Source organism: Bufo gargarizans, chromosome 2 (assembly GCF_014858855.1).
Source record: "Bufo gargarizans isolate SCDJY-AF-19 chromosome 2, ASM1485885v1, whole genome shotgun sequence".
Taxonomy (NCBI): Eukaryota; Metazoa; Chordata; class Amphibia; order Anura; family Bufonidae; genus Bufo; species Bufo gargarizans.
In genome coordinates this window covers 86,020,063-86,032,387 of record NC_058081.1, presented here as the reverse complement: position 1 = coordinate 86,032,387, position 12,325 = coordinate 86,020,063, and positions in this window count along the sequence as shown.

The window sequence follows — 12,325 nt, the reverse complement described above, 5'->3', positions numbered from 1 at the left end:
CTGTTCCCTCCCTCCCTCCCCACTTCATGACTGGGCCACTATTTTGCCTTTCGGCCTGGCTGACATTATCAATTATTTGACCCTTCTTCTGATCTGTTAGAAAGAAGGAAAAATGAGACGCACAACGGATCCTGTCTGTGTAGCAGCTGTAAGGCCTGTATGGTCCCATCAGAATTGGTTTAAGATTTGGTAGCCAAAAGCAGGAGAGGGAACAAAACACAGAAGACATGCAAATATTCCATTCACATGTTTTCTCTGTTTTAGATCCACTCCTGTCTTGTTTTGGCATTGGCAATACTGATGGATTATTGAGCAAATGTTGACAGAGTGAAGGCGGATGCTCCACAGACAGGATCCATTTTTTGTGGGTTATTTTTCTGATGGATCAGAGGAAGGGCAAATTCATCAGTGTAGTCAACACAAACTTACTGCTGGCACCCTCTCCACTCTGTCAGGGGGGGTTCTACTTGTATAAGAGTTTAATAGAACAGGTTCTGTAGACATCTACAGGTCCTTCTAAAAAAATTAGCATATTGTGATAAAGTTCATTATTTTCTGTAATGTACTGATAAACATTAGACTTTAATATATTTTAGATTCATTAAACACCAACTGAAGTAGTTCAAGCCTTTTATTGTTTTAATATTGATGATTTTGGCATACAGCTCATGAAAACCCAAAATTCCTATCTAAAAAAATTAGCATATCATGAAAAGGTTCTCTAAACGAGCTTTTAACCTAATCATCTGAATCAACTAATTAACTCTAAACACCTGCAAAAGATTCCTGAGGCTTTTAAAAACTCCCAGCCTAGTTCATTACTCAAAACCGCAATCATGGGTAAGACTGCCGACCTGACTGCTGTCCAGAAGGCCATCATTGACACCCTCAAGCAAGAGGGTAAGACACAGAAAGAAATTTCTGAACGAATAGGCTGTTCCCAGAGTGCTGCATCAAGGCACCTCAGTGGGAAGTCTGTGGGAAGGAAAAAGTGTGGCAGAAAACGCTGCACAACGAGAAGAGGTGACCGAACCCCTTAGGAAGATTGTGAGAAGGACCGATTCCAGACCTTGGGGGACCTGCGGAAGCAGTGGACTGAGTCTGGAGTAGAAACATCCAGAGCCACCGTGTGCAGGAAATGGGCTACAGGTGCCGCATTCCCCAGGTCAAGCCACTTTTGAACCAGAAACAGCGGCAGAAGCGCCTGACCTGGGCTACAGAGAAGCAGCACTAGACTGTTGCTCAGTGGTCCAAAGTACTTTTTTCTGATGAAAGCAAATTTTGCATGTCATTCGGAAATCAAGGTGCCAGAGTCTGGAGGAAGACTGGGGAGAGGGAAATGCCAAAATGCCTGAAGTCCAGTGTCAAGTACCCACAGTCAGTGATGGTCTGGGGTGCCATGTCAGCTGCTGGTGTTGGTCCACTGTGTTTTATCAAGGGCAGGGTCAATGCAGCTAGCTATCAGGAGATTTTGGAGCACTTCATGCTTCCATCTGCTGAAAAGCTTTATGGAGATGAAGATTTCATTTTTCAGCACAACCTGGCACCTGCTCACAGTGCCAAAACCACTGGTAAATGGTTTACTGACCATGGTATTACTGTGCTCAATTGGCCTGCCAACTCTCCTGACCTGAACCCCATAGAGAATCTGTGGGATATTGGGAAGAGAAAGTTGAGAGACGCAAGACCCAACACTCTGGATGAGCTTAAGGCCGCTATCGAAGCATCCTGGGCCTCCATAACACCTCAGCAGTGCCACAGGCTGATTGCCTCCATGCCACGCCGCATTGAAGCAGTCATTTCTGCAAAAGGATTCTCGACCAAGTATTGAGTGCATAACTGAACATAAGTATTTGAAGGTTGACTTTTTTTGTATTAAAAACACTTTTCGGATGAAATATACTAATTTTTTTAGATAGGAAATTTGGGTTTTCATGAGCTGTATGCCAAAATCATCAATATTAAAACAATAAAAGGCTTGAACTACTTCAGTTGGTGTGTAATGAATCTAAAATATATGAAAGTCTAATGTTTATCAGTACATTACAGAAAATAATGAACTTTATCACAATATGCAATTTTTTTTAGAAGGACCTGTATGTGGAATCAGGTTACAACGGTGTAAAAGGAGTGTGCTTCTCCTTGAAGCTAACATCGACCTATAAGGCTTAGTTAATACTTCAGTTATTTGGTCAGTTTTGCCCGCATGACTGCCCAAAAAAGTGAAGTATGCAGTGATTCTAAAAGCGACTCCTGTCATCTGCATGTCATACGGACTCACAGTATTATTTCACTACCACAGCAGACTCCCTATGAGTGTTACTGCAAGGCATAGTGTTCTACAACCCTAATCTATGCAGCAAATGATCTCTGCAGCCTGGAAATAGCCCTATTAAAACGTAATACGCCGCAAATAAATTCTGGATACAAGCAAATCCTTTCGAAAAATCTGGAAAATTAGCCGAATCAAATTTCGGAGAAATTCGCTCATCTCTATCTTTCGTCTTTGAAAACAAAAAGTCATTTGCTGTGTTTTTTTCTGTACTGTGATATATATTAGTGTGCTGTGCTAGGAATTACTGTGCTGTGATAGGGATTAGTGTCTTCCCTTTCGTCTTTGAAAAAAAAAAGTAATTTTCTATCTGTTTTTCTGAATCCATATTTTATTTGATTTCTTGCCCCATTGTCCCAAACCCAATAAAGACATCCCAAAGTCCCTCTTTATTTTCTTTGCATAGTTTTTTTGTCTGTAAATAAATGTTTTGCAGATCATGAGCGGCCGTGGGTGTGCCAGCAGCCATGGTCATGGTAGGGGAGTTGGTTCCAGTTCTGGACTGCTGCCAGCACGGGGCTGCTCCTCTACCCACAGAGGGGCAAGCGCAGCTGGCAAGGGCGTCTTCCTCATCCAGGATTTTTTTGGGCATGGCAGCCGCCACATTTTGTCTCAGGACACCAAGGCAGTTGTGGCTTTCGTGATACAAGCCAGTGGCATGGAGTCCTCTGGCCCAGCTCTTCGCCTCCTGCATCACCAGCCCCCATCCCCCAGGACTTGTTTCTGCTGCTCTTTGACAGCGAAAGTGAGAGGGACATCATGGGGGAGGTAATGCAGGAAAGTGAGTTGCTGCTTGGTCTTGATGCTCAGGACCTTTTGGAAGGGATGGAGGAGGAGGAGGAAAAGGGAGCACCGCCTGTCAGTACCCCAGTGACATCCCTTCCAACTGGTGCAGGTGGTTTTAGCCACAGAACCCCTGCAACTAGTCAGACTCAAGCATCAGCGGGGGGACAGCGGGGCCAAGTCAGGGGCTCCATGTCTGCTGTTCCCCTTATTCCACCACTGGTCGACCTTGGGTCTGACAATGCAGGCGAACAAGAGGAGGGTGACCAAAAATGGGTGCCAACTTCCTTGTCAGGTGACAGCAGCACTGATGAGGAAGATAAGCACCAGAGGCAAACTGTGAGCGAGGTGCCGGGGTGAGGAGAGGGAGGTCACTTGCTCAGCTGGGTACCACTGCCCTTACCCAGCACCTGAGAAGCAACCACTGGCGGGAGTGAAACCAGATGCAGGGTGGTCACAGCAGCACCAGCAGCAATGCGCAGGGGACAGCAGCTACTGCCACTGTCCAGCATCCACCCCACCCCCTTCCAACAATGCAATCCCACTCCCCAACTTCCTCTCCTGGAGGTATTGGTACTGGCAGCCAGACCTCTGGCTCCTCTGCACCCTCCTCTGTTGCCTCAACTGCCATCCAGCGGCAGCCGTCAGTCTCAGAAGCATTTGAGCGCATCGCGGCCTACGCACCCGTGGACTGCCAGGTGCATTTACTCAATGGGCTCCTGGCAAGGGTTATCGCCCAACATTTGCTGCCCTTCAATATTGTGGACTGCAATCTATTCCTGCTGGAGCAGGCCCAACCCAGAAGACACCATTTCTTTCCCAGGACCGGCGTCCCTGCCCTACACCAGCACATTGTGCAGAATGTATTCCTATAGCTGGATCACGCTGTCAGCGACAGGGTGCATCTCACAATGTATGCCTGGACTAGCAGACATGGGTAGGAATGCTAGCTTCATAGCCTATTGGGTGTCCCTCCGAGGTTCCGGGGAGAGATCAACATATGTGGCGGCATCTCAGCTTGTGGTACAGCCCCGGGTGTCCAGGGGAGAACTGCTGCTCTCCCTCAAGCCACTGTCTCCACCGCTGCAGAGCCCCCCAGCAAGTGTCCCCATAGCTGGGTCATCCTCTGCCAGGCCATGCTCCAGCTTGTGAGCTTAGGGAAACGGAGACACACTGGACCTTATGTCATGGCCGCCCTCCAGGCTCAGGTCCTCAATTGACTGACACCCCGAAGGCTCCAGGCAGGTACAGCAACCTCCTAGCTGCCCTCCATGCTGGCAGTCTCACACACGTCCTTGTTGTACAGAAGTTCCTACGCACATACCCAAGGTTGAGCGACATCATGCAAAGGGTACGAAGAATTGCCAGCCACTTACGACGCTCCCCAAACCCCACTGGGTCCCTGTCCAAACTGCAGCAGGACAACAGCCTACGACCTGACAGGCTGATGTTGGACAGTGGGACGCGGTGGAACTCCACCCTCCACATCCTGGAGAGGTTGTGTGAGCAGTGACGCCTGTGAAGGAGTACCTGCTGGACCTCGGGGCCATCACACCCTTTCCCCTGCATCACCAATGTGGAGTGGGGGCAGATACACCAGGTCTACCACATGTTGGCCCCATTCAAGCAGGTGACCAAGCTGGTCAGCGGCGAGCATGTTCTCCCTGCTCATCTCACCCAGCAGGTGGCTGGCCCTAGCAGCTTCAGGCGAGCAGGAGATCTTATGGGTGAGATGAGGCAGTTCTACCAGCCTGCGCGACCCAACAGCAGCAGCATTCACCACCAACGGTAGTGGCTGACTACATGGGGTCCGTCGGTGCTTCCGACAGCATGAGCACCGACAACCCCATGGAGTACTGGGTTGCCAGGCTGGACACCTGCCAAGAGCTTGCTCAGTATGCGTTGGAGGTACTTTCTTGCCCCCCTACACCGTACTATCTGAGTGGACATTCAGCCCAGCAGGTGGGGTGGTCACCGACAAGCAGACCCGTCTGTCCACAGACTCCGTGGATAGACTAACCTTCATCAAAATGATTCCATCGGTTCAGGGTGTTGCCATGTACCTGCTGCTGCTTCTTAGTGATCAGCAGCAGGGGCGATATTCGAATTTGCAATATTTCACGAATATTTGGTTGAATATTCATCAGATATTCGCAAATTAGAGATTATTTTCTTGATTGCGAAAAATCGGCAATGTAATATATACGTAACGTCCGTGAAATACAGGCGTGAGTCACTTTTGCTACATTTTCAAAGCTGCTAGAAGTTTCCTGAGACTGAATAAAATGGTTGGCACGGCAGAACATTAAAAATGGCTTTATATGCAGTTAGAGTGCTCCAATATATTTGTGATTGCTCTAATCGGCACTAATGATTCGAATATTTTGACGCAATATGTGAAACTTCACATTTTAGCAGGTCTGCATGTATGTATGGACAGCAGAACCTATAACACTAGCTAACACACTGCACTGCAACAGCTACACTATATCAGGATATAGCCTACACTGACTATCTCCCACTAACTATTTGTATTATATATATAAGCTATCTAACTATCTATCTAATGTCGTGTGGAAAGCACAGAGCACAGCAATGATACTGCTGTCTCTCTCAGAACTTTAAAAAACTACAGAAAATGGCTGCTTGGGAGGTTCTTATTTAGTAAGAGGTAGGCAATTTTCCTGTTGGTTGCTAGAGATGTTGCTAAGCTCAGACAAAGACATTGCAGCCTTCTCTTTGGCCCACAAGCAAGAAGGGAGGTTACTTATGGGAAAAAAAAAAATCTACAATATTCGAAATTACAAATCTATATGACTATATTCTAAATATTTGCGTATTCTCAAAGTGCCGATATTCGCGATTTGCGATATTCGCGATTCGAATATTCACGCCCAACACTACTGCTTCTGTCCTGTTCCTGCTGAGTTTGGCTGAGCTATGTGTAGGCCTTATACTGCACCGTTACCTTTACCTGTTACTGCTGCTGTCTGTCCTGATGAATTTTCCCGTGGACTAAAGGGGCCTTACTGCAACCTTATCGGTTAAAATTACATGAAAACATAACAATATGAAAAAAACAGAAGCACACATTAGAACTTAAAAAAATATTTATTAACAAGTTTGAGCTAAACAAGGCTCTAAGACCTCTTGCACACAAACGTTTTCTTTTCCGTTTCCGTTCATCTTTTGCGTTCCATATAACGCAAAAAAAAAAACGGAAAGTACTCTGTATGCCTTCCGTTTCCATATTTCCGTTTTTTCCGTTCAAAGATGGAACATATCCTATTATTGTCCACATAAGGGACAAGGATAGTACTGTTCAATCAGGGGCCAGCTGTTCCGTTCTGCAAAAAATGGAATGCACACGGACGTCACCCGGATTTTTTTGCGGATCTGACTGCAAAATACTGAAAAAACCATACGGTCATGTGCAAGAGGCCTAAGGCTACATGCACACGAAAGTTGTTTGATTCCGTGTCCGTTACTTTTTTTGCGGATAGGATGCAGACCCAATAATTTCAAAGGGTCCACAAAAAATGTGGACAGCACACCGTGTGCTGTTTGCATCATTATGTCCGTTCCGTAGCCCTGCAAAAAAAATAGAATGTCCTATTCTTGCCCGTTTTAGTCATTGCTACAATGGATCAGCAAAAAAAAAAACGGATGTCATCCGTATCTCTTTGCGGATCCTCAATTTGTGGACCGCAAAACACATATGGTCGTGTGCATGTAACCTAAGGCAACTGTTCAAGTTGATCATGCTGGTCAAAAAACTCCTGTATCCGATTACAGTGCAGGACCTCCAACTGATGCATTTTCCTTGAAAGCTGCCGCTGCTGCTCCCGAATCTCCTGCATGCCTTCATTGTGCTCCTGCTGCAGCTGGCTAATTTTTTATTTTTATTTAATGAGTACTGTAAGGATAAAAAAGAATATGAAAATTACTTGCAAATCAGAGTAAGAGGATTGGATACAGAATTATATTGCTGTGTGCACATATTTTCCCTCCTGACGGGGGCTGGAGACATCCCTCCTCCTCCTCATCAAGAGCTGGGGGGAGAACCGGCTGCTGGGAGGCTATGTCCTCTTCCACCTCCACCACTTTGCCCAGATCAGGTGGGGTGGCGCATCATGCAGCTGGGAGGGTCTGGCCTGCTCTCTCTCTCTCTTCCTCCTTGGTGGACACCACCACCACCTCCATATCCTCAGTCAAAGACCTGCGGCGGACGGAGGGAACGGGAACACCTGTAATCACACAATGTTCAGAATTTAGACAAACAACTCAGAACTCATAACACATGCAAATTAAGTGGGGAAGGTATCCAATGTAATGATGGACGGGGCCATTTACTGGAATACAGAATGATTGCAGTTTATGTATATACACACACACATATATATATATATATATATATATATATATATATATATTTATGTTCAGGTGAAACGTACGAAATCAGCCATTTTATCATACATCTGTACCTTACTGTGTAAAAAGATTCAATATTCTAGGCTCAAAGTGTCACACTCTAGTCAGCTAATTAATCCATACCCCCTGAGCAAAGGGTACCTGCGATAGTGACTTTAGGGTTTCATAAGCTGTAAGCCATAATCATCCAAATTATAACAAATAAAGGCTTGAAATTTCTCGCTTTGTATGTAATGAGTCTATCTCATATGTTACTTTCACCTTTTAAGTTGCATTACTGAAATAAATGAACTTTGCATGATATTCTAATTTTTCGATTTTCACCTGTATATACACAGTATATGCACTGTATATACAGTACAGACCAAAAGTTTGGACACACCTTTTCATTCAAAGAGTTTTCTTTATTTTCATGACTATGAAAATTCTAGATTCACACTGAAGGCATCAAAACTATGAATTAACACATGTGGAATTATATACATATAAAAAAAAGTGTGAAACAACTGAAAATATGTCATATTCTAGGTTCTTCAAAGTAGCCACCTTTTGCTTTGATTACTGCTTTGCACACTCTTGGCATTCTCTTGATGAGCTTCAAGAGGTAGTCACCTGAAATGGTTTTCACTTCACAGTTGTGCCCTGTCAGGTTTAATAAGTGGGATTTCTTGCCTTATAAATGGGGTTGGGACCATCAGTTGTGTTGTGGAGAAGTCAGGTGGATACACAGCTGATTGTCCTACTGAATAGACTGTTAGAATTTGTATTATGGCAAGAAAAAGCAGCTAAGTAAAGAAGAACGAGTGGCCATCATTACTTTAAGAAATGAAGGTCAGTCAGTCCGAAAAATTGGGAAAACTTTGAAAGTGGCCCCAAGTGCAGTCACAAAAACCATCAAGCGCTACAAAGAAACTGGCTCACATGCGGACCGCCCCAGGAAAGGAAGACCAAGAGTCACCTCTGCTGCGGAGGATAAGGTAATCTGAGTCACCAGCCTCAGAAATCGCAGGTTAACAGCAGCTCAGATTAGAGACCAGGTCAATGCCACACAGAGTTCTAGCAGCAGACACATCTCTAGAACAACTGTTAAGAGGAGACTGTGTGAATCAGGCCTTCATTGTAGAATATCTGCTAGGAAACCACTGCTAAGGACAGGCAACAAGCAGAAGAGACTTGTTTGGGCTAAAGAACACAAGGAATGGACAGTAGACCAGTGGAAATCTGTGCTTTGGTCTGATGAGTCCAAATTTGAGATCTTTGGTTCCAACCACCGTGTCTTTGTGCGACGCAGAAAAGGTAAACGGATGGACTCTACATGCCTGGTTCCCACGGTGAAGCATGGAGGAGGAGGTGTGATGGTGCTTTGCTGGTGACACTGTTGGGGATTTATTCAAAATTGAAGGCATACTGAACCAGCATGGCTACCACAGCATCTTGCAGCGGCATGCTATTCCATCCGGTTTGCGTTTAGTTGGACCATCATTTATTTTTCAACAGGACAATGACCCCAAACACACCTCCAGGCTGTGTAAGGGCTATTTGACCATGAAGGAGAGTGATGGGGTGCTGCACCAGATGACCTGGCCTCCACAGTCACCGGACCTGAACCCAATCAAGATGGTTTGGGGTGAGCTGGACCGCAGAGTGAAGGCAAAAGGGCCAACAAGTGCTAAGCATCTCTGGGAACTCCTTCAAGACTGTTGGAAGACCATTTCAGGTGACTACCTCTTGAAGCTTATCAAGAGAATGCCAAGAGTGTGCAAAGCAGTAATCAAAGCAAAAAGGTGGCTACTTTGAAGAACCTAGAATATTACATATTTTCAGTTGTTTCACACTTTTTTGTTATGTATATAATTCCACATGTGTTAATTCATAGTTTTGATGCCTTCAGTGTGAATCTACAATTTTCATAGTCATGAAAATAAAGAAAACTCTTTGTATGAGAAGGTGTGTCCAAACTTTTGGTCTGTACTGTATATATATATATATATATATATATATATATATCATGATTACTTAGTATTTGGTGTGCAACGTATGGAATCAGACAGCTACATCATACATCTCTACCTTGCTGTGTGTATAAATATATAAATACACTCACAGCGAGGTAGAGATACATGATGTAACCGGCTGATTTGCATCATGTCACAGCACGTAGTAAGTAATCGTTTGTACAGGGATTTGCATAACTGTATATATACATTACAGAGTGTTGGCAAGAGCTACAAAAGTAATGTACGCATTGTACCTGGCCATTTTCTGTCCCAGATCTGAGTGATCCACCAGATGCGCCTCCTCTTCAGATCAGACCAGTGCTTAATGATGACCATCGCACTGTGCTTCCCCTTGAACTCCCCCCGTAGCTCTTTCCGTATCCCCTCACGATGGTCTGTTTTTCTTCTTGGACCCGGGTCCTATCATATCCCCGCTCCAACATGTGCTGCAGAATAAAGAGAAAAGCATATAATCCCAAGTTTTTTAGCTACAAATATTGAAAATAATGTCCTCAACAACACAGCAAAAAGTATTTAAGTCTTTGAAGGGGAAATATTAGATTTAATGTCACCGTTAAGAGATCAGATTGTATTGCGATTGTATGTGTGTGTGTGAGGTCTGAGCAATCGGATATTGGCCAGCTGAGCAGAGATGTACCAGTCTAGTGAAGTGACAGTATGGTATGGGGTGTACAGCTAGTTCGCCTCCCCGTGGTGCACCCTGGGTAACTCTAAATAAACCAGCAAATACTGGCGGTAATACAAAGAAAGCTTCTCCTGAGTCCCGACCAACAGGACACAAACTCTAATCTATAGACTGTGTTTGTGTGTGTGTGTGTGTGTGTGTGTGTGGGGGTATATAGTGTGTGGCAGGAAAATGGATGTGCAATGTGCATGTGAAAGATATTTCTCTGCTGTCCATACATACATGCTACAGACATTGTGCGGTGATGTCACAACAATAATTAGTGCACCAATCAGTAATATCTACTGAGACCTGATAAAATGTGAAGTTGCATGTATTGTGCAAAAAATATGTGCATCATTGGTGCAGATTTGCTCAATCGCGAATATCTTGAAGCACTCTTTCTGCATATAAATCTATTGTTCTGCCATGCATGCGAAATGTAATCAAAAACAGTTCAGTACAGTGATCAGGAGTTCTTCCTCACATTATTGCCAACCATTTTCTCCAGTCTCAGGAAACTTCTGGCAGCTTGACAAATGTAGCAAAAGTGAGCCACGCCTGTATTGCGCGCTCAATACGCGCATATTACATTGTCGATTTTCACAGTCAAGAAAATAATGACTGGAGATCACAAATTCTAGAATTTGCTAATTTATGGCGAATATTAGGCCAAGAATTTGCAAAACATTGCAAAAACTAATGTTGCCTATGCTGCTCATCACTATACAAAATGTTCTCAATTTATTAAAGAACTATGAACCTCTTAATAAATTTGGTGCAAAAAACTGTGGTTGTGGGTCCACTGTGCCAGCTGATTTGGCTTTGGGCTACTTCTAAAGGTATTTTTCTGGAAATCACCTGTTTTTCACCCTTTAACACCATACAGGGATCTGGTCTTCACTGCAGGGGACCCACCAGGTCGCTACCTCTTGGAATAGTCCTGGTCTAGTTGGTAGCTGACCCACAGAGGTCAGACACCAGTGCAAAGGGGACATACAATGCTCATAGCAAAAATGCAGGCCGAGGTCAGGGAAGGCAGAGTTTGTGGCTATACGTGAAACAGGTCTGAGGTCAGGCTAGGCAGCTGAGGATCAAAACGATAAACAGGCTAAGGTCAGGGCAGATAGCAAAGTATTAGAATCGGTTAACAGGCAGAGGTTCAGTACACAGACAGACAGTTGGAATGCCACATCTTCACTGGATAAATTAGCAAGCTAGGAACCTAGAGGTTAGGCAAGAGCTGTGGAGTCTGCATGCAAACAGAAGAACTGAGAGGAGAGCACAGACTATGATCTACAATAAAGGGGCAGTAGTGGGCACACGGTGCACCGATGGCCAGACTCGCTTCAGATGGTAAAGGAGAGCATGCGGGTCAAGACTACTAGTAAAACAGGGGTTAGAGACATGGCGCCTGTGCGCACTGAAAGGAGCCGTGCAGCAGCAGGAACAGGCCACCATTGTAACATTTGGCTGATTTTACTTTGACATACTTTGGTTTAAGACTGGTATATGAAATGCCAGTGATAACAATTTTTCCCATAACAATATGTGGTAAAAGTATGACATTTTCTAGGCACTGCATGGGCCCTGTTTTAGGCACAGTACATCACTTTATTGAAACATTTGGCTCTGTGTAGGCAAGTATGCTATCTGTTAAGTACAGAATGTCAGCATGTACTCTAGGTACTTTGTGAATCTATGTAGGCAAAGATTGGTGCTGTCTAGGCATAATTTGGACTGTAAACATACTATGGCACTAAGTGGGAAATGTAATGTTTTATATAGGTAAATTATTAATCACTCTGTGCAAGGAACATGTTAACAAAACATGTGACACAAAGCCTATCTTCTGAGTTGCCACAAATGGAAGTTAACTACTCTGTTGTGAAAACCATGGACAATGGATGACAGGAGAAGAATCCAGTCCATCTATAGTATCAAAATCAGGAGATGGAGCTGGTAGTCAGTCAAGCAAAAGGTCAGGGCTGGCATGCAATTTGATAATCCAAGCAGACAAGATTAAAGTCAATTGGCAGAAGTTCAGTCTGGAGCAATCCAAGTTAATCCAAGCAGGCTTTCACCGACCACATCAAC